This window comes from Eretmochelys imbricata, chromosome 7, assembly GCF_965152235.1.
Source record: "Eretmochelys imbricata isolate rEreImb1 chromosome 7, rEreImb1.hap1, whole genome shotgun sequence".
In the NCBI taxonomy this organism is placed as follows: domain Eukaryota; kingdom Metazoa; phylum Chordata; order Testudines; family Cheloniidae; genus Eretmochelys; species Eretmochelys imbricata.
Genome location: NC_135578.1, coordinates 67,144,598 through 67,167,343, shown reverse-complemented (window position 1 = coordinate 67,167,343; position 22,746 = coordinate 67,144,598). Strand labels below are relative to the sequence as shown.

Below are 22,746 nucleotides of genomic sequence, written 5' to 3'. Positions count from 1 at the left end.
ACTTTTTTTTTTTTTAAACAGTCTAGTGAGACTGACTGTAGAAATTCTGACTCATTTATTGTGAATAATTGAACTTGGAAAAAAGTAAGAACACTGCAAACCGATTTAGCAAGCAGTATGGTCACGATAACTTCGGCAGCTAGACTTCTGTACCACTGAACTTGTTTCGAATCCTACTGCATCTTTAATCATTTTATACATTTTACTTATACACTGTAATGTTAAGTCAAGATTTTTGGAGGTCTGAGGTTCTCTTTAACCCTTAGGCCCTTCCAAAATATCTCGAGTGTGAGAGAGCTGAAAAATCACTGCTTTCTGTTAGGAAATACAAACTAGTAACCAGAGCTGATTCATGAGCCACCAGGTCAATCGCCCGTCACACTAAGTACACTTGCAGGGAACTTCAAGCTCAGCATTTGTTTAATGTTTGGGGCAATGGTGAGGGAGAAGAAGCTGTAGATGCATGTATGTGTACATACATGCCTAAGCCTAAATTTCCAACAAGGGTTGCTGATTTTGGGTGCTCACCCCTGGGATACCTGAGCCCTGGTCTTCAGCTGAGCTCCCATAGTTCTCCACTGTGTTGTGGCAGTTTAGCACTTCGGTGGAGACAGAAACATAGCAGACAATGTGTCAAGTTGGGCTCTGAAAAAAACCACTTGCCACTTTTGAAAATTAGGGGGCATTTATGTTTTGTAAAGTTGGTTTGGTGTAAAGACATTGGCTGAATGGCATTTGGGAGGGGTCATTGAAATACAAAGGGCACAAACCCCATATGAAGTGAATGATTCATGCAGATGCCTGAAAACTGAACCCGGTGAACTTTGCAAAGCTCTCATTCTTTACTGCCTCTGAAATGGCCCATCTCATTTGCGAGAGAGTGGCTAAAGGGACAACCTGCCAGCCTAAGCAACACAGAGAAGGATGGACATTTTCACATGTTAAATCCTCATTCTTAGAAACCCTGTAGCAATGCAATGGGTGGCACAGTTATCACTCAGTGTGCATCACCACTGCTTTGAATTGAGCATCAGTTCTTAGAAATGGTTGGTGATTAAATTTAATCAGTTCCTGCATGTGTGCATGTACGCGAAACAGAGCTGCCAATTCCCACACCATTCCCTCCATGCCCATTGTGTCCATTTTATATAGGTGTGATTCCAAAAGGTGTCAAACCCAGGAGCTGCACCTTCCGTCCAGATGCAGAGGAGGAGAATTGCTAGCTATCCCTTTCTCCTTGCCCAAGTCTGATGTAATAGTCTCTACACATGTTTTGCTTCTTCTCTAACATCTGACTGAAACATCCAGATGTCAGCAAAACCCACAGACCAAGCCGGGCTCAGAGCTGCACCTAGGATGACTCCAACCCTCCAGGGAGTTTTCATTTCCCCAAACACAAATCTCTGTGTCTGGCCGGAGTCCAAAGGAGGGATTTGGGCGGAACATAAACAGCATGCAGGCGGCTGAGCAGGCCTGGGGAAATGGTGGTGTCCGAACAATCTGTCTTAGTTGTGAGTAGAGGGCTACTCCCTAGAAAGACAAATAAGGTGACTTGGAGATCATAACCTATCAGCTCTTTTCTCCACTCTCTCTCTTTCCAAGCAGAGACTTCCTTTCAATAACATTTCACCTTCCAAAAGAAACAGTCCAAACATCCAGACTCTTCAAAAGTAATTTCATCATTACATTGCCTGAGGTCTGGAAGAATACAGAGTAGGCAAAGGTTTATAATCCAAGGGGAAAGTGGGTAATGAGATCATTTTAATTAAAGGGATTAACTTGATGATGTCAAACATCTGTAAAATAAGTTAAGTGCTTTGGGGAATCAGGGCCTAAACTTTAGGCACACAGACTTCAGCTGACTCGGGGCCTTCCGTCTGAGGACCTGAAAGCACTACGTGGACATGAATGAATTAATCCTCACAACATCTATGTGAGGCCAGGGAAGTATTATCCCTGTTTTACAGATGGGTTAACTAAGGCATAGAGAGGTAGTCTCTTGCCTGAGGTCATGCAGGAAGTGTATTCCAGAGAGGGGATCGGAAACCAGCACTCCCGTGCCTTAACCGTAAGCCCATTCTTTCCCCCCAAAGCAGTTTTCCCCTCATAATATATAAGTTTTATATATTTTTATAGTCTGTCCGTTGTAAATTATTGCACTTGTCTATTTTGCCCTTGTCTAAATTATTGCACCTGCTGGCAAACTGAACAAAACAGTGAGGCCGGTAGTACAGGGATGTGAATTTCCACAAGGACACAACAGAGAAACTGTTGTTGTTAGACTGGGTGTTCTGGCTTTAAACTTTTTTTGAATGCCAAAAACATTGATAGCAGACCCTTGAGCGAGAACCACAAAGGTGGCAGTAAACTAAAGAGCCTCCAATCCCTTTTTCTACCTTTTCTATCGGGACTCTAAAATATCTGCTTAGAAACTGCCGCATGCCAGAGTTAAGAGGATGAGGGGACATGCATGTTCGTAGATACCTGCCTACCAAAAGAATGTCTAGTACACAGAGGAAATACATCCCCATTCCTTATTAAAGTCATAATGCTAGACACTGGGGCGTGCAAGAGCTTTTTGTACTATATTTTGAGCCTATCCCGTGGCTTTTCTATAAAGGATCCTCTCACTCTGGCATTGGCAGGTGGCCATGTAGGGATTCTTAGGGCTTCACAGATGAGTTAAGCTTACAAAGCACTTCCTTGTGAGTCCTCTTCCCAGTCTGGAAAGAGGACAGATTTCTCTTTTTGTTTTGTTCTCAAGCCCAGGAGCCCCACCTGCTCCTGAAGCTCACATCCCCTGAAACCTGACCCCCGTCCGGCAGCTGCATATATCATTAAAAACTGGCCTGTACTGGGGTGTCAGGCTGCTGGCAAAACACGGGGGAGGTTACACCCATCTCCCCTGTACTCCCCCATCTTTCCCCAAAATAAACAACTGCAGTCCCTGTGAACTTTTAGCATCGTGACACTGCACAGTGCTGGACTGCAGCTGTGCAGTGGGAGCCCTGCAGAGGTCTCACACATGAGAATATCTAGCATTTTCTCTTCTCCCTTCAGAGTCTCCAGTAACAGAATTCTTCACGCAGGTCACGTGTCCAGACTAGGAAAAACGTCACGTTAACTAACATGATGTTAAACGCAGCTTAGCACTTACTGTAGAGATGGCCACATTGTGTGTGGAAATGCGTTTACCATGAGCTAACACATTTTTAAACATGACTGCCCTTGTCAACACTAGCGCATTTACTAGAGTTGTTAAAATGTGTGAGTTAACACAACTTAAAACATGTTTTGGGGGTGGTGGTGTTGTTGTTTTTATTTTAGCACAGCAAGCCCTTAACAGTAAACAAAATGCAAAAAGAAGCACCAATCAGTCAAGCTGCAAAGCTCAAATCTGGATCACTCTTAACTTCCCCATAGTTTAGTGATGTGGACAAAAATTTTCAGGTCCAGCCTATTTCTAAACAACATGTTTTAAGGTTTGATGTTATCAAGGGCTACCCTTTGTCACATCTGAGGAAACCATTCCCTTCGTGAAGAAATGATCGCACAGCATAAAAAAATAAAAAGAACTGGTGGTCGAGAGATCCACGCTGAATCTATCCATTACTACTCTGCAGACTCTTCACAATCCCAGTTATGATTAGAGGAATTCTTCAAGTCTCACCCACACAAGAAATCCTGGGACAAAGCCAGCTCCAGGAAACAGCACTGCAATATTTCTTTCACATAATGGAAGGCTTTCCCCCTCCCCTTTCATTATAATGATTTTTGCAGCCAGAGAGAGGACCAGAAGCCAGCTCTCCTAGCCTGATGCCTTAACCACAAACCCATCCCTTTCTCTCAAAGCTTCCCCCCACCGCTGTTGGCATGTTTAATAAGCATTGAAGTTTGTTGCACATTAATTTCTTAGTCCATGATCAGAAATTAGCCTGCCCTGGTGGGTTTTTAAACTCTACACAGGCCTGAGCCCCCCCAGAGTGAGATGGGCACCAATAGGAACACTCCATCTGGAACTCCTCCATTCCCAAAGTTTGAATCTAGATCTAAACTTCTCAGCTCAGGTGTATCATTATAATAGGCTGAAACAAAACATCCCAGATTGGGGGAAGTTTGGCTCTGAATCCAGATCTGAAGTTCATCACTTGGGCTTCTTTCTAATCTATCTGTCTAGAGCTGAATATCTCTGCATTCCCAGGCTCTAAACAACTAAAACTAATGTGTGTGTCAAGGAACAGAATCTGGCAGGAAGAGCAAAAGAAGTCAAGCAGAGCTTGGAACAGAAAATGTAGTAACAGGAGAAGAATAACATCCTATAACAATGCAAGTGTGAGCTCTCAGGAAAGTGAAGCAGTTCTAGTGGAATTAAAAATTTTACTAGTGTCTGAAGTACAGACTCTGTGTACTGGTAAATTCCACTGTGAATTAAAAGGTCTCTGAATTTGAGCTTTGGTAGGTTAGAAAGCTCAGTAGTTGCAGGGTGTTCTGTTGACAGTGTCCTTTGGGCTCTGTGGAGGAAAATCTCTGTTTAATTTTTGTTAATTGTAAGTGTCTAGACATTTTCCTGATATAAACTGATTGCAAAAGCGGATTGAGCAAGGGTCCATTTCTGCAGCAATGGAGTAGGGGGTGGGGTGAGGAACCTAAATATTCCACCCCCACACATATACATGCAAACATGCCTTCAGGTAAATATGGGTTTGTGATTCACCCCCAAAAGAACCATCTCACTAACCCTCCCCCACATGCTAAATGTGTACTGCATGTATGCATGCACACACAGAAATTGTTTTGCAGGCCCACTCCAAAATGCCAGCTGTTAAATTGTTAAAATGTCCAGCCCTCTCTGAAGGTGGAATTAAGCCAGCTGCTGCTCACTAATTCCCCACAACCACCACCATGTTACTTTACCAGCAAAAGTCTGCCTTCCCCATTTACTGGCGACTTCAGTCGTGCAAGAGGAGAGGAAGAGGCAGGGTCAAGCTGCTGTTGCACTGAGTGGAAGCTCTGCTCACCCCGACACCTTCCACCTCCATTCCAACAACCCCACTAAATCCACCCCTTCCTCCAGACAAGCACAGTGGTGCCCTGACTGTCCAGGAGAGCTACTCCTTAACCGACCCCATCAGAGAGGGAGGAGAATAGAACTGAGAGATCTTTTTCCCCCCACTCAGGGAATTTCACCTTCACTGCCAGCCAAGATGGACAGTTTTTGAGGCAGCCCTTCTTAAAATGTTGGCAGCACCTTGCCAAATAGCACTCACCAGCTGTACAGTCATTCGTTCTGTCATTGTGACGCTATGAGATCCTTGGCTAAAAGTCACTATACAAAACCCGAATATTGTCTTTATGGCATGTGTTACTCATGCACTTTCTTCGATCAGAGCAATCTCATTGAAGGGCACTCCCCTCCTTGAGTCCAGTATAAAGCCCGACTGGCCACAATGGCTATGTGCCTCCAAGGCATGACATCCCACTTGCTTCTAGTGTATCATTCAAGGACTTCAGCTATTTTTGGAGCGTAACCTAGTATCAAAGATTACAGGGTACTCTAGCAAGTAGGCCGAAATGATCCTCTCAAACTTTGTTTTCCTCAAGGAGTTGTGGTTTCCATGTAAACGCTTCTGTGAATAGGCCTCTTGAGATGGGCCTGGAAGAATATATGTTCTGCTAGGACACATCCACGGTGTTTTAGCAGTCTGGAATCCAAATTCTGCAGCCAAACTGAACTTCACCTCCATCACCTCAGTCTGACTGATTTGATCATGAGAATAAAGAACAAGGAAGTGTGTGTGCTGGGGGAGGTGGTGGCTGATACAGAAATAACAAATGTTTGAAGGTATCCCTTCCCAGCCTGCCCTCAAGGTTAGTCTTTTAGCTTTAGAAAATGCTGTGGTAAATGAGGCAGGAGATATCATAACTCCTTATGGTGCTGTTGCATTGCAGTGGGCATCTCATAGTCCTGGCTGAAGTTTGAAAGCAAAGAACAGTTAAAAAGAAGAATAGAGAAAGGTTGCATATCTCTCCCACTGCATTCTCAGGTGCTAGATATGCTCTTGTTCATGAATTGTTCTTCCTGCAGCAAGTAATGTGTTTCATGAGTGTCAGGCATCTCTTTCACTCTTGCCTGTGTGTGAAACAGTATTTTCTTGATTGTACAGCACACACTGTAGATCAGATTTTTCACATTCCAGGCTCAAGATGCCTCTGTCACCTGACATGTTCCACACTTGAGACAGGCTACAGTGCCCCAAAAAAATGGAGCAACATCTAATATGCATGCCATGCTCTGAAGTGACATGCGTTAACCCACTGATTGATGCAATTGATTTATAGAGAAGGAGCCTCCCCACATCTGCTGAGTACTTGAGTCAGATATCTGTATCACTGTGTACTGTACAAGACAATTAGTGCTTATGCCAGCATCTGTAAGCATTAACTGCCATGACAGAGCTTGTACCTTGTCTTTGATTATACTTATTCTGATAGTCATGAAAAGCATTTCCCAATGTACTGTTCTCCTGTACTTAAGACTGTCTTTATGCATGCCTGTACATGATGTTTCAACTAAAATGATCAGCAGTGACATATTTTAATGTTGACATTTAAATTATCATTAGGTTTCAAAATCAGCAACCCGTAGAAACGAATGGGGCAGTTTTCACCTCCCTGTGCTATTGTTTCAGGAGATCTGCACATTCAGGCAGTTGACACGGCACCATTTGACATTAGTTTCCTGTTTGACAAGTTACCTTTGCAGCCATAAGGACTGTATAGCTCTTCTCCCTTTTAATTTGAAGCTTAGATTCTGCAGCAGAATTCTGCAGCAGAAGGCAGGTTCAATACAATATTCTGCAGCACAGTGAAAATTCAGGGGCAGCATAAAATCAAATTGTTGAATAATACAGGCAATCCTGTCCTGGTTATATAATTCCTTTTCATACTTAATTCAACACAAATCTGCAATTTTAAATTGTATCAGAAGCCAGTCTGCAGTACTAGAGTACTGCACAAACCAGAGCACTTGCGGCAGAATTCAGGCAATCATCCCACAATTTATGCAGGGCTTTGTTCCTACACGTACGTTTCTTACCAGGCATGACCTCCTTTGAAGCCCATTGGTGGTTCATATGCCAGAGCAATACAGTCAGGCCTATAGAGGATGAAAGGTGAAATCTAAATGCAAGCTATTGTCAGAGATGATTTTGATGCAAAAGCCCTGATTTGAACATCTCTGAACTTTGGCAGGGTGAGGGGTTCAGAATCAGAGCCCTAACTCAGGTCTGAATTTCACAGCTGGCCCTGTCTATCTAATGGTCTGAATCTAAACCCTGGATCTGAATGCCCATGCGTTTTGGAGTACTCAAAATCTCAGGATTTGAATTCTGTAGCCTGGGCCCACTTCTAATCATTTTACTGTTATTCATACAATTCATGTCACTAAATCTGTTAGTTGAGTTTTTTCTCATGTGCACTAGGTCATAATCTCAGCATGCTATTAAATATTAGTAATGCTTATTAAGCTAACCGGCCAGCTGTACATAGCTCCCATGACGAGTCTAGAGGAAAGCACTGAGCTCCCATCCAGAAACTCCCAACTGCGGCACAAGGGAAAAAAGGCAACCCTGGGATTTACAATTGCAGGATGTTTGTCTTTAAGGTGTGCTCCTGCAGCAGGCAGGTTCTGAATTCATCTTGCACATAACCATTGACGTTCTTCCCTCAAAACAGAATAGCCATTTCTTGTGCCAGTTGCACAAAGGGGGAGACGTATAGGGCGGAAGATAGTGGGAAAACGTGTGTGCTCGCAGTGGGACCCTGAAAATGCTCACACTCTGGTCATCAAGAGACACAGGGACTGTAGAGGAGAAGCTGAAGCCTAGCACTACGTTGCCACTGTGATGGGATTCACTTTTGAGAGGGCAACATTTTGAAGGTGAAATTGTTGTCCAGACAATGGCCTTTTGGCAAGCGACTGGGAAAGTTCATTTCCGGAGTGGAAGCACAAGCCCTGGTGCAGCTCAAATGGTCTATATTTCTTTTCTCTCTTGCTCTCTCTCTCTCTCTCTCCTGTTGGCCTCTGCTTTGACGCTTCCTGGCAACAGGCATCTCCAAGCAGGAAGCTGCACTAACTGTACAGGGCAGAGGCAGGGTTTCCAAAAGAAAACTCACTAAGGCCATTTTAGGGTTTGGTTGTTTTCAAAAGAATGAGAATGAGAAGCTAATCCTGGGACAAATGCTGAAACCCACTCAGCCCTTGGGCAAATGAGCATTGCTCATTCCTCCTGCAGGCTGTGGAGGATGCAGGAACTGAGAATCTCTCAGGACTTGGCCCATGAGCTCCAAAGAAAGCTAAAGAAAGACTAAGATCCTGAAAGGGGTTGAGCACACACAAACCCCGGTGAAATCAACTGGAGGTGTATGTGATCATTGTGGTGTTTAGATGTTGCTTGTAATTATTAGAATTGGGAGCACTGGCTGTTGGGAGTCTGAAAGGACAGGGAACAGGAAGGAGTGGGGAGGAGTTGAAGAGGCTGAGGGAGAGCTACTGAGGGTGCAGCAGCAGCTGGGAAAAGAGGTTTCCACTTTAAAAAATAAAGTCCTGTTGAAGTTTGTTAGTACCTTGCCTGACTACTACAACAATCACCATCTCTCATTACCAGGCCATGAGCAAGGACTTCAGGATTTGTCCCTCCTCCTTACATTGTTTCTCTGATAGCGATTATGTGCTTGGAAAGCAGGTGGGACGTCACAGGCACTGACTTAATAGAGTGAGCGGAGATTTTCAAAGGAACCTGAGGGAATTAGGCACCCAAGTCCCCCTGAATTTCCCACATTCCTTTTGCCTCCAGTTTGTCATTCTTGTGATTGATATGTCCCCCATATCTGTGTTGTACTCTGCCTGGGGCTCTGGGCATTTCAAGTAGCATACATCCTGCTGTGTAACTACCCTTTTGATACTAAAGATATTTCTGGTCATATTTTCTTCACTGCCAAGTGTTGATTGTTGACATAAGTGTTTCATTTATAAATATTGCTAGTGTGTGTGTGTAGGGTGTGTGTGCGTGTGCGGGGATGATTCAGCAGTGTCAGGGGGGCATATGGCACCAGTCCTAACAGGAAGAAAAGAGTGACTGCTTCATAACAAATAAATCAGTTGCCACATCTAGAGGAACAAGGGAAACTTTTTTCTCACGAGGCTTTTTTGCCTTGGCTAAGTATAACTCAGGATCACACACGTAGAAAAGAAACTATTTTTCAGGTCAGGCTACAGTCCTGTTAACTTCTGGGCTTGTTTCTTAAACAAACTCTAGACTGCTGTAAGTGATCGTGTAGAGATGGCCTCCTCCCCAGAGCTGAAGCTTAAGCTGTTTTAGTTCATTTTAGTCTCATTTCCACTTTACTGCACATGATGGCTCCGGGTCCGACAGGAGAGCAAAGTCCTTGTGGGTAGTGGGTATCTTTGCTTCCATTGCAGATGTAGCACTGAGAGAAAGTCACAGCAGTGGCAATCTTCAGCCTCTGTAACCTATGTACAACATTCACACAAGATAGCTTAGTCAGAGACCCATGGCCAATTCTGTCTGATGTGAGCGGCAAATCATGAATTCTATAGCTGCCTGCAAAGTTTCACTTTCGGACCAGGCACTTGCTTATGGCCAACTTTTAGCTGGCACTAAAAGCTACACAAGTTAGAGGGTTTGCTACATCTTAAGGGAGGTCACAAGCAGGTGGGAAGGGGCCAGGAATGTGTGGGCACATGGAGTTGGGGGAAAACCTGTCATATATGGGTAACAAGCTAGAGAAAATCACGCTTCTTTTATTTTGCACAGGGAGTCATGAAGCCATTTCTACCCTTCCCTTCCCTACCCTCCCCCCCTCCACACACACAGAGCAGTGGGAGTCGTAAGCACTACCCAGCTATTGAAAGAATTCATTCCGGAGGATCTTCTTCATGTAGGTTTACTCCACACAAAAGCTAGGTTTAAAGCACCAAAAAAAAAAAAAAAAAAAAAAAATCTACTTCTGCAAAGCCTAGGAACAGGCCCACAGATGAAAATTCATCAAGGTACCTTCTGGAATTCACTGAGGAATGAACATGTATTGAGCACAAAGGTTTTCTAGTCATTTTTTTCATTCTGTCAACTATAATTATTAGGGTTGCCAATTTTGGTGGGATGTATTCCTGGAGATTTAATCACATGACATAATCTTTAATTAAAGATTAATCTTTAATTCCTGGAGACTCTAGGTCAATCCTGGAGGGTTGGCAACCCTAATAATTACCAATGTTACTAGTGCTTTTTCTTCCATTGGCCACAATCATAGTAAAAATTTTAAAAATCTTTATTTACCAGAGAAATTGGCCTATGCACAGTCCATGAGGTGCCACAGAGGCGGTTTGTTTTTAAACCATTCCCTACAGTTAAGGGTGACAGGAGCCAGTTTAATTGAGACCATGACTGATGTGGCCTTTCAGACATAAGGAAACATGCTGGGCATGTGGCCCACAAATTCCTGGGCCTGTTGCTTTCAGGCGCCTGTTGGGTCGGTATTGCTTTGTTTTAAATAAAGAAAATTAAGAACAGGCTTCCACTGTTAGAGAAATGGGGGAGGCTGTCAGAGAGAGAAAAGGAGTACTTGTGGCACCTTAGAGACTAACCAATTTATTTGAGCATGAGCTTTCGTGAGCTACAGCTCACTTCATCAGATGCATACCGTGGAAACTGTATGCATCTGATGAAGTGAGCTGTAGCTCACGAAAGCTCATGCTCAAATAAATTGGTTAGTCTCTAAGGTGCCACAAGTCCTCCTTTTCTTTTTGCGAATACAGACTAACACGGCTGTTACTCTGAAACCTGTCAGAGAGAGGTTACTTGAAACTTACTCATCCTGATAGCTATATACCAAAAGGGGAATTAAACATGGCAAAACAAGTGTGAAGATGAGACTACCCAAATATATTTAATACTCCTGAGTTCTGTCCCTTATTCCGACACCTGCAATCCTAGGGAAGTCACTTAAATTTCTCTTCCTCCATTTCCTCGGCGGCAAGAGGGGGATAATAATATTTACCTAACCCACAGGGGTATTATAAGGAATAAAGAATCAGTTGTGAGGTTCTGTGGAGATGAAAACAACTATGCAGGTGCCTTAGGATAAGTTATATGAACGGCCAGGTTGTGAGCCCCTTACCCTGGAGAGCAAGCGCTCACACCAATAATCCCATTGACATCCTGGGAGTAAATGCTCAATAAGAGGGAGGTGTTCACAAACTGACCCTAAATGAATCCCAACGTTTAAAAATGAATGTAGATTGCAAGCTCCAAATGCGTCAGAGAGACTAAGACCAGAAAGGCCCACCTAATCATCTTGTCCGACCTGTGTGTCACAGGCCACCCTGCACCACCACCCAGGATCTGCACACTAATGAGATAAAATACGTTTGTAATAAGGGTTTATTTCAAACTCATGTAAGGTAATTTTGCTACATTAACGTGGATTAAAGTTCCATGAAATCCCAACTGGAAAGTGGTTGAAGAATTAAACATTGTTTTTATTAGACAAATATCTGGATAAATATATAGCTGAAATCCTAACTGGTCACATTACCATTCTTTCTTGGCATAGCTGGGTTATATTTGCAGTGGTGTTTCATGATTTAAGATGTGTTAGCTACCAGGAACAAATGTGTATTATTCTGGTAAGCGCTCAGAAAAGCTGCAGAGCATCCATATTTGTTACCTGATGGAATTTCTGAAGCACCAGGGACTTTCTGGTCCAGCTTATTGTCCCGGAGGCTTCAAACATTGAAATATGTTTTTTCAAATTGCATTCCCGCCCCCAACAGTGGAGCCAAGTTGGACCTCTAGGATTACTCTGTGCTCTTACTGGATGAAAGTTCTGTTTTTTAAATTGATTTAGATGTAAATATTTAGTTACAGGCTTTTGAGAGTCTTCATTTGTTTGGGTTTGTCTCTTACTCCACCGCGTCACAGTGTTTGGCAATTCTCATCCCTTGGGGGTATCTTCCTACTTACAGTATTACACAAGGAATGCATTTTCAGGCTGGATTTCCAGTAAACTATCCTGTGGTTCCAGGATATGGACTAAAACAGAAGCATGCATGCAGTACAATGCCCCTCTACTTGAGTTCAAATCTTTCATGCAACCATTACTCTCTTTCACTATTCTGGCCACATCACCCTCCTCTTCCCCTCCCCCACAACATTTGAATCTTTTCTGGCTTCCTTTTCCTTCAAGCATAAAAGTTAGAGCTCCTTGTGCTCACGTTCTGGGAGCTGCACAACCCCATTCTTGCTGACAGCTCTGCTCTCATTTTACACCCAATCTTGCTTCTAATGTTCTTCCAGCTGTTTCTAAAGTCACCTTTCTCCCACGCTCACCTTTACATCTTCCATGTTAGCCCCTGTGTTTTGGGCATCCTCTCACTTCAGTCCTGTCAAACATCTTCTTTCAGGGATTTTCCTTAGAGAAAGCCTTGTTTAACATGGAAACATGGGAATTGCCATGCAGGATCAGACCAGTTTTCCTTCTAGTCTAGTACCTGACAGTGGCCACTCCCAAATCATTCGGAGGAAAATGCAAGAAACCACCTAATGGTAAATTATGGGATAATCTGAATATAGAATAAGTTTCTTTCTAATTCCCCATCAATTAGTGGTTGACTTATGTCCTGAAGCATGACAGCTTGCATCTAAAAATGTTTTTATCTTGTCTAATATAACAGCCTGTTCTCGCTATTATAAAAGTCAGATCCTGTTTTAAATCCTACTAAGCTGTTAGCCCCAGTCTTGTAGCAATGAGTTCCACTGGTTAACTATGTAGTGTATAAAAATGTATTTCCCTTTATAAATTGAAAAGCAACACATTTAGAATTTAATTGAATGTCTCCATGTTCTTATGTTTAAAAGGGCCAACTGAAGCTTGTGATTCATCTTCTCTGCATTATTTTATGTACTTCTCTCATATACCATCTTATTTGTCATGTCTCAAAGAAGTTCCAATTACTTAAATCTCTTTAAAGTCATTCCAAGCCTCTAACCCTTTTTGTTGCATCTCTCTGGAGATGTATTTCTGGATGACCAAAACTGAACACCATAACCCATGTGAGCGAATCCCATTGATTTATACAATGACCTAGTCTCAGTTATTTTCTAGCCCACATTTTATACATCCTATCATTTTGCAGAAGTTTTCATTGATCTGTCCACAATGATGTACAGATGTTTTGTTCCCTGAGGTGTTACAGTTAGTTTGGACTCAGGCAATGCGTTCGAATAGCTCAAACCAGTCTTTTCAATGGACATTACCTACCATTTTAATTAATGTCGAGAAGAGGGAGTAGTCAGCAGGCTAATGAACTCTAGAGGATAATAAATTTGGCCATATTGTTAGCACCCAGTAAAGACAAAAATATCAGAAGTGGACCTCAAGAAGTTTAAAACGTTGGTAGAAAATAACAAAATGAAATCAGCTTGGAAAAATGGAAGCTAATAAGTCTAGGGAAAAGCAATCCACAGCACATAAACTGGTGGTCTAGAGGATCTGGTGGTCCATTCTGGCCTTAAACTCTATGACTCAATGGGAGGCAGAAGCCTCAGTACCAGTATAGGACCAAGTTGCGGAGGGATGTTAAAAGATAAGTGCCCCACTACAAGTGCCTCTGAGCAGCTAGGTTTGGTATCACAGTCCTTTTCTCACCCCTGATGTCTGCTGTAGGTTGCCAGCTAACCTTGGTGAGTCTTCAGTGACTTGGTCATCCAGCCAAGTCACAAAATCCAAGTGATTCCCTTCCAGGGCAGTCAAGAATCCAATAATGGACCCTTAAAATTCAGACCTTTGTTTGGGCTCTCAAATAAGCCCTGTCCCCTTCTTGGGGTTTATGCCACTGTGGCTGAACGCAGTAGTGGGAGGGCCCCAGTTCCCTTTTTTCCAATCCAGGGACCCTGTAAACAGCAGCTACACACTACACAATTTCAGTGTGTTGCTGCTTCTTCCCTAGGCCTCTTCCTGCCTGGTTCCTTTTAGCTTCACCCTTAGTTCAGGGTTAAGGTTCTCAGGTCTTCTCTCTCCCAGCTTAAGCAAATGCAGCCAGAACCAAACCCTGGTTTTTCCTCAAGCTCCTTTGGCCAGAGAGAGACACCCTTCCTCACCCCTCTGGTCCCAGACAGGCACTGCTCTGCTAAGGCCCTTCAGCTCCTTTTATCTGAGCCGGCTTGGCTCGGATTTGCGTCTTCTATGAGGCCTCTCTAGGCATGCTTGGAGAATCCACCTTCTCTGATTCTTTCCCTTCACTTCGTGTTTCCCGGGATCGTAGGACCATGGGGTTTTCTGTAGGGAGCCAGAAAGGCCAGGTACACCCCATCGCAGATGGTAGTAGACAATAATGAGGCTGCAGATCAAATATTAGAGGAAGGAAATCTGCATAGCCAAAACAAGATGACTGTAGGCTGTTATCTGAAAGGTTATTTTCATTGATCAGCAATGGGCAGATTGTCAGCTGGTATAAATTGGTGTAGCTCTTTGACATCAGTGAAGCTATACTGATTTGCACTGGGGATCTGACCCATCAGATTTTTTTTTTAAAACTCCTGAATTTTGAATTTAATGAAATAAAATGACCCCTCATCCCAAGAGAAGTCTTGGTCATGGTCAGTCTTTCTATGAGGGGGGAACATTTAAACTCCCCTTGCTTTGTGTTTATTTCCTTTGTCTCTGTCTCCTCCCTTTTTTTCCCCCACCACTGCCACATGAATGAATACTACTGTTTAAAGAGAGTAGAAGAACTGAGTTTGAAAAAACAGTTAGAAGAGAAAAGAGACATTACACAGATATTCCTGCCTAGCCCCACTAGCCACCATTTACTGAGTCCCTCCACTCAAACTGTAGCATAAATCTTTTCACATCTAGTTGTAACGCAGGGAATGACATTGCACTGCTCCATTCTAAATGGAAGAATGTCACTGAGACGGTCTTTGCTCTTGCCGTTACCTTAGTCCCAGAGGTATGAAAAGAGAAGGAAGGGACAAGAGGGAAAGCGATTGGATTGCTACACACATTGCTGATAAAGAACAGTAGAACTGAATGTGAATTGCTTTTACCACTGCCCATCAAGGAGACATGACGGCAGCAGGGCTGGGTGATCCACTGGCATCGCACCTGCCCTGGACAGACCAGAATGCCTGTTAAAATGGGATACTCGGCTGTTCTCAAAGCCAAAGTGAGAACAAGGCCGCTCGCTGTACAGCTAGACGGGCCATCCAGCCCAAAATTTCCATGATGGTCATGAATGTCTGCCTCACATCAGTAACACTACAGGATCCTGTATGATCCATCTCACTAGCTGTTATAGCTCTGTTTTTAATTGCACCCCAAGTTTAGTCAGCAGAAAAGTTTCTTATCTGAATGTCTAGCCAATCACATCACAACAGGGCCAGGACAGCTCCTATCTGATACCAGCAAGTCTTGTCTCATGGTGTTGCTAGCTCATCCGGAAGCAAGACTTACAAGTTCGTTTCTCGCAGGCTCCCAATCCCGATGACCCCAACTCAATACCATGAGATACCTGAATACATTTAAGGTAGGCAGCCACATTTTTGTGGTTCTCAGAACCATAGAATCAAAATGTTTGCCTACTAATAGCATCCATTTGACTTTAGGGGATAACCTGACATAAAATATAAAAGCAGGCTTATCTGCAGTTAAATTCCTAGCACAATTTATCTCAGACACATTTATGGACTCTCTGTAGCATTTTATAAACTTGGCAGCTGTGCTGTCTTCTTAAATGGGAACATAGATGCACATTTGTCTTGGAAGCTCCCAACTCCCCACATGCTGCACAGGAAAGAATGGGACAGGAAATTTCAGGGTTATTGGGCTCTTTGGTTGCAGCTGTCTTTTTTTTTTGGCTTTCACACATACTTTTATAGCAAGACTAGAGCCATTTTGAGTAACAGAAACAGAGCCCCATTCACTTCTGATTCTTTTCTCTCTTGTCTGATAAAAAACAGAGAAAGTATTAGGAAAAGTAACAAATGCTGACTCTCTACACACACACACACACACACAGAGGAGGAGTAAAACAGAGCTTAGATAAGGCTTTCTTTTTTTTCTCCCTATGTGGGGGAAAAAAGTTATAGTTAAAATTCCTTAAAATCAAATCTCCCTTCACAGCACTAAGGATGTGAGCCAGGAAAGCACATAAGCGTGTGCTTAACTTTGACATCAGAGGGACTTCTCATGTGCTTAAAGTTAAGCATATATGTTTAACTGCTTTGCTGGACTGGGATCTATGGTAGAATGGATGGTTGAACTAGTTATACTAGATCCATGCATGCAAATTCCAAGTTGCTTTTAAGTTCACATGGCTATAAAGTGGCCTAAGCAGGGCTATGTGTGTGTAACTCATTTTCACTTTCCAGAAGAATCATAGGTACAAATAAGATACACAGCCAAATTCTGTGGTCCTTAAATCAGCACCGTGGGAGCTTTGCTTGGACAAAAGCACATACTTGGGCCCAGTTCTGTTAATGGTCTCGGGTGGGTATGAACTCAATGTGGCTAGCCCCTCCTGCAGCTTGCACCACTACGGCTGCACTCCATTTTAGCACACTAGCTCGATCACCATGGTATTTAGCACCTCACAATGATGAATACAGTTCTCCTTATAACTGCTTCTGTTAGGCTGTACTGTTATCTCCATAGGCAGTGGCGGCATGTGCTAGCAGCCTCAAATATGTACCCCCAGGCATTAGGCGGGTTTTTAGTCGGGATGGCTAACATCATACAACCACTCCTACGGCCCATGTGACGACATTACTGTTTTTAGCATGCTAGCTCAGATGAGAGCTTGTATGAGTGTGTTACATGAGCTGGGAATTGCAGCCCTAGCTTGTAGCATAGACATAGGCTTATGGTGCCCAAGAGGGCAAACTTGAGTATTGAACCAAGATCTCCTAACTCCCAGTTCAGTGTCAGTGATATCAGTTTGCCTGGTTCATGATCCCCCGCTAAAATATTTTGTAGCGTGCATCCAAAATAGATTGTAAATGGTTAATATGAGAAGTGGCAGATTATGGCACATACCGAGATGGACATAAGTCACTAGCTTTGGGCTTCATTCTCACAGTAAAAGAAATATATCATGTTGCAGTAACTGTTCGTACTTTAAATGTGCGATATGTCCTGGGGACAGACCTGGCTTGTAAGTCTGGAAAAGGATAAAGATAAGCGTTTACCATAAGAAAAAACAAAATTCAGTAGCAATGATGCAATGACAAAACATACACAAAATGACTAAGATTTCCAGAAGTGATCAGTGGTTCTGGCATCTCTAAGGTATCTAAAACTGTACACTCATAAATAAAGGTCCTGATATTCAGAGGGGCAGTGCTCCATATTTTCCCAAGAAAACAGACCTTTCTGAGACCTCTGAAATAAGATATCCAAAATCTGAGGCACTCAAATCACTAGCCACTTTTGAAAATTTTGACCATTAGTCAAACTTATTCAAATATTTTGTTAGTGACTCAAAAATATTTATGAATGGATTGTGATATTTGTACAATTATTCAAAAAGTACCATGATAAGAAGTGCAAAGCATTATTATTATTTATAATATCAAAGTCAGTTCCCAAATCCACCCTGGGAAGAAAAATGTAGAGCCCCTAAGCATTTATGGACCTATTTTCAGCTCCTCTCAAAACAGACCCTGATTGTGAGCTGAAAAATTTGTTTCCATTTGCACACACACAAGGGATGAAATCTTGGCCCTACTGAAGCCAACAGCAAAACCCACATTGACTTCAGTGAAGCCAGGATTTCACGCAAAGTGGGTAGTCTGATGATGCTCCCTTTCCTGATTTGTTCATGCACTTAATTTGATGCTCAGATACATGATTTGCATGCACAATGACCGGTTTGCACATCTAAAATAGGTAAATGCACACTTCTGTAGATGCAAAATCAAGGCCACAGTTGAAATCAACAGGACTTTTGTGCAAGACCAGGCCCTTATTGTGTTTGTGTGTTGTGAAACTACTAATGTTTGCAGTAAACAATTTGTTTGTACACGACAAAAGCCTTTTAACACTTTCAACAAAGATCACAGATTTCTCCATTTTGTGCAAACTGATCAGATTGATTAGCATGAAAGCTTATTTTGTGCCCATCAGCCCAAGAGGAACCTGGAAGCATGAAATTAACTTGATAAATATGTCAAAATTAATAGGTGAAAATTGCTGGTATTCTGATGACATTTTGACCGTAATGTGCAATCCAAGGATTGTGTCATATTGTGTAAAAATGTTTAGAGCCAAAAGGACAGAAGACTCCTCAGAAACCATGGCACAGTTACAAAAGAACATGCATTGTAGAAATCTGCTGCAAATCCTCCCCTAAATTTATGCTTCCAGCCAAATCCACTTCACTTCCTATGATACTGAACATGCCGCAGCCCTCTGAGGTCCACCACTAGCCATAAATCCTAGAGAGGAAACAGTTCTGAGGCCTAGGAGGAAAGACAGCATTTCATTTTCTAAAGACAGCCCAGAGCAGCAGGGTCAAGCAGAGCTTGGCCTTGAAGCTCTCAAAACGCAGGATATAATTTTGGATGTTTTTGTATTTGTTTTGTTACCGGTGAACCATATGCAACAACTGAAACCATTTTCCATTTGTCTTCTCCTTCTGTAACTGTCTCTTTGGGAGCTGATCCTTCTATAAACTATAGCTCCCTAACGTGAAGATATCTGCTACGTCACTTGTATTTGAAGGGAGTCAGATGCTTGTGAACAAGCACAGTTCCAGCAGACTGAAGTCATAGACCAGTGCTGAAGATAACCTCTCCCATTCACTGCCTGTCACAGTGAAACTTCCCTCATATGCACCCTCACTTAATCAGACCTTGCTATTGAGAATGGACCCAGAGACCTGTCTTTTGCAGCTTTAGGGCTGGATATGTGGTGTTGTTCAGCAATTGGCTGCTTGCAGATTTAAAATGTTTAATCAGTGCACTACTATATAGGTTTACCATATGTTCGTATTTTCCTGGACATATCTGGCTTTTTGGTTCTTAACTTGCCATCCAGGAGGAATTTTTAAATATCTAAAAATGTCCGGGATTTTGCCATTATTATTTTTCCCCAAAGAAGAGTTGATCATTCAAGAAAGAGAGTGAATGTTGATCATTCAGGAAAGAAAGTGAATGTTGATCATTCGAGAGAGCGCCCGCTCCCAGCACATGTGCTGCAAAACAGCTGTTTCATGTGGCTGGGAGGGAGGGGAGAGGAGGAGGAGGAATACGGTGCGCTCAGGGGAGGAAGCGAGGCTGGGGTGGGGATTTGGGGAAGGGGTCCAATCGGGTGGGGAAGGGGTGGAGTTGGGGCGGGGACTTTGGGGAAGGGGTTGGAATGGGGGCAGAGAAGGGGTGGAGTTGGGGCAGGGGGGGCAATGAGCAAATATCCCCCACCCCCGTAGAGCGTCCTCTTTTTTGAATGTTCAAATATGGTAACCCTACTACTATAGATGTTTAAGTTGTAAACTATGATAATTGCAGGAAAGTTGATGCAAGATAAAATGCTAGTTTCACAATAAAGGGATTGGGTCTCAAATGTGGCCGCCCCCCCCCCCTTGTCATTATTAGCTAAATCATATGGCCCAGATTTTCAAAAATGAGTGATTTTGGGTACTTAACATTTACATGAGGGATAGGTGCTCAGCAATCCCTGGAAATCAGGCCCCTTTAAGATGTCTCAGTTTGGGCACCCAAAAACTGACACCCAGAATCGCTAGTCCCGTTTGAGAACTTCAGATGGAGAATTTTCTTTCCATGTATTTTTTCTAAACAAATCAAATGTTTTGGTGCTATGTGTATTAAAAAAACCTTAATGCCAGCATTCACACACAACCCTACAATAACGAAGCAGTGTGTATAGGTAACAGAAGAAAAACATTTTTGGTAAAGAGACATATCTTGCTTTCAAATCTCCTTTGGGTTGTTCTATACTGAACAGTGAGAAACAACCCTTCTAGACACCCTTTTAAGTAGCAAAAAGGAAATGTTCGTTTGAAATAGCACCAGAAGAGCAGTGAATTTTTACAGTAAGGAAAATCTTCATGGAAGAACCGCACAGTTCAGAATTCAAACTTTGCACACATGAATGCCAGCTTGGCAGCTGTTAAAAGTGCAATGGAATTGAAAAGTTTCCACACTGCCTTTAAGCTTTTCCATGCTGTGTTTTAAATGTTTCTTATTAGGCTGTCAAAGACAAGCAGCACCAAGCATACCATTCATTAGAGCCAGAGGGGGATGACCCTCATCCTGGTATTGGAGGTGTAGAGGGCACATGCGACTTTCCACCATGTCTGGCACAGTGCACATAAAGGCCAGCCGTGACTAGAGTCCCTGCACTTACAGTAGCTCTGGAACTTCTCCCAGTGTGCACCTACTCCACTGTCTCTAGCTTCCGATTTAAACCTCCCTGGTCAGTAGGGTCACCAGATGTCCTGATTTTATAGGGACAGTCCCGATTTTGGGGTCTTTTTCTTATATAGGCTCCTATTACCCCCCACTCCCTCTCCCGATTTTTCACATTTGCTGTCTGGTCACCCTATTGGTCAGATCCTCAACTGAGAACCAGGCCCCAAACATTTCTCCCTCTTCTTCTGAGCTTCTCACATGCCTACAATACCTTATATTAAATATCCTTTTACATCTTGTGTCCATTTTACCCCCTATCCTCCCATTTGCTTTACTGACTCTCTTACACATGTACCAAACTCCATTTTGAGTTATATACCTAGTTCATTTCAACACTGCCAGAGAAAACAGAAAACATTAAGGAGGCTAGTTCAAAAACTCTCCAATCTGCCCTGTGTCCCAGTGGGACTATAAGTCTGTCTGTAACCATGTTTACTGCAGTAAACAAAGTTTAAAAGAAAGAAATGCTTAAACAGGTTTGCTGTGTTAATTAAAGCATGAATTACAGTCTCATTTCCAGAGTATTTTCCTGCATCGTACTTTATGTCAAGCTACAAGTCCAAGTACTTTCTCTCAATTTTCTTTTAAGTGCTGGTGAAAGATGTTGGCTTGACAGCCCTGGAGAATGAAGTCTTCTGTTTATCCACAGAGAAGGTATAACATAAGTAGCAGCTTTTCAAGTTTCCCCACTTCTCATGTCTGACCTGAAGAGACCCACTATAGGTGTCTCAGTCGCCATTCCCATTCTATCCTTGGCCCCGTATTAAGACTAGCAAAAAGGGAGATATTTATGGTAGTGGCTTTTGCCTTGGGAATGCTTGTCCTCTGGGAATTGGACAGAAACCACAATACAACAGACCACGAAACCAAGCAGTATATTTAAACCAAGAAACAACCTGGTTGAACCTTTATAGAGAAAAATAGATGCCTCTGTAAACAAATTAGTGCTAAGCTGTGATCAAAAATACCTCTTGATCCCACTAACGCACAAGTCTAAGTAGAAAAACCTTTCTCCCCTGACTCCAAACAAGACACATTCGGATTTGATCTGCATCCTACTGTGTTAGAGGGAGATGAGATGAAGGAAAGAGATAATGATTGCAGTGCAGTGTTTTCCCCAGGAATTGAAATGGGGGGGGGGTGTTCAAATTTACAGGGGGGGTGTCACGGCCAATGAGGGGTGAGACCGGGAGGTGAAGGTGGCTCTATGGCACCATAGTAAAAACTGAAAAATGTTTCATGACCATTTAATTAGATTTAACTCCTGTTTTAAAATCATCATAAAAATTAAAGTTGGCTACTCAAGCCTTCTATGAAGCACTACATCTTTATCCTCCTTGTTTTCTTGTTATAATTTTGCACAACTCTGTGAATGAACTTCTTGAATGCAATGTGTTAATCTTTGATGGCTTCTCGTGTGTCCGGTACTTCCATTCCTTCAATTGATATGCTCATTAGATCATTCACATGATCAGGCAGAAGGCGACTTCTTTCAGAACACGAAATTCTATTCAATGAGGCAAAAGAACGCTCAACTGTAGCTGTTGTGACTGGGAGTAACAAGAGATGAATTCCTACTTCTTTCATCCCAGGAAACACAGCACAAAGATTGGGTCAAGCCACTAGTTACGATAAAAAAGAAGTAAAATCTTCGTTCATTCGTCATATGATATTCTACTGGGTGTTCAAATTCTCTATTCTGTCCTGAGCACATGGCAGCCCCATTGCTGGTAGTCCCTCACTCCACTCAACTGTTGGTGTTTTATAGGACAGGGATCTGTAAAAGCTACGCAGAGGTTGAGTAGAATCTGTAAGTTGCTGTTGTAGATTTTTAAGAATAAAGTCTGTGTACTTTTTCAGTTGTCTTAACAAACACTTCTTGTCCTCTTCACTTAAAGATTCAATATAAATGCCTTCATTAGTGAACTTCTGGACTGAAATCTTTGCTTCTTCCAGTACTTTTTCAAGGTATAGCTCTCTGATTGATCCAAATGTAGCTTCTATTGCTGGACAAAGATCTACTACTGTTGCAGCAGATGCCTGGATGGCATTGTTTAATGACCCAAGTGGTTTCAACAGTAGACTTACAAGGGAGAGAATGGCAATAGTCTTCTCTGAACATAGTAGCAAAAGTAATCATAGAATCGTAGAATATCAGGGTTGGAAGGGACCTCAGGAGGTCATCTAGTCCAACCCCCTGCTCAAAAGCAGGACCCATCCCCAATTAAATTATCCCAGC

The 22,746-nt window shown here is 42.7% G+C and overlaps 1 protein-coding gene across 1 annotated transcript in view; it reads left to right on the top strand.

The window, feature by feature from the left end:
* Nucleotides 1–22,746, top strand: part of ZCCHC24 (zinc finger CCHC-type containing 24) — a 148,218-nt gene that overhangs the window by 63,788 nt on the left and 61,684 nt on the right. The gene's annotated exons all lie outside the window — the stretch shown is intronic.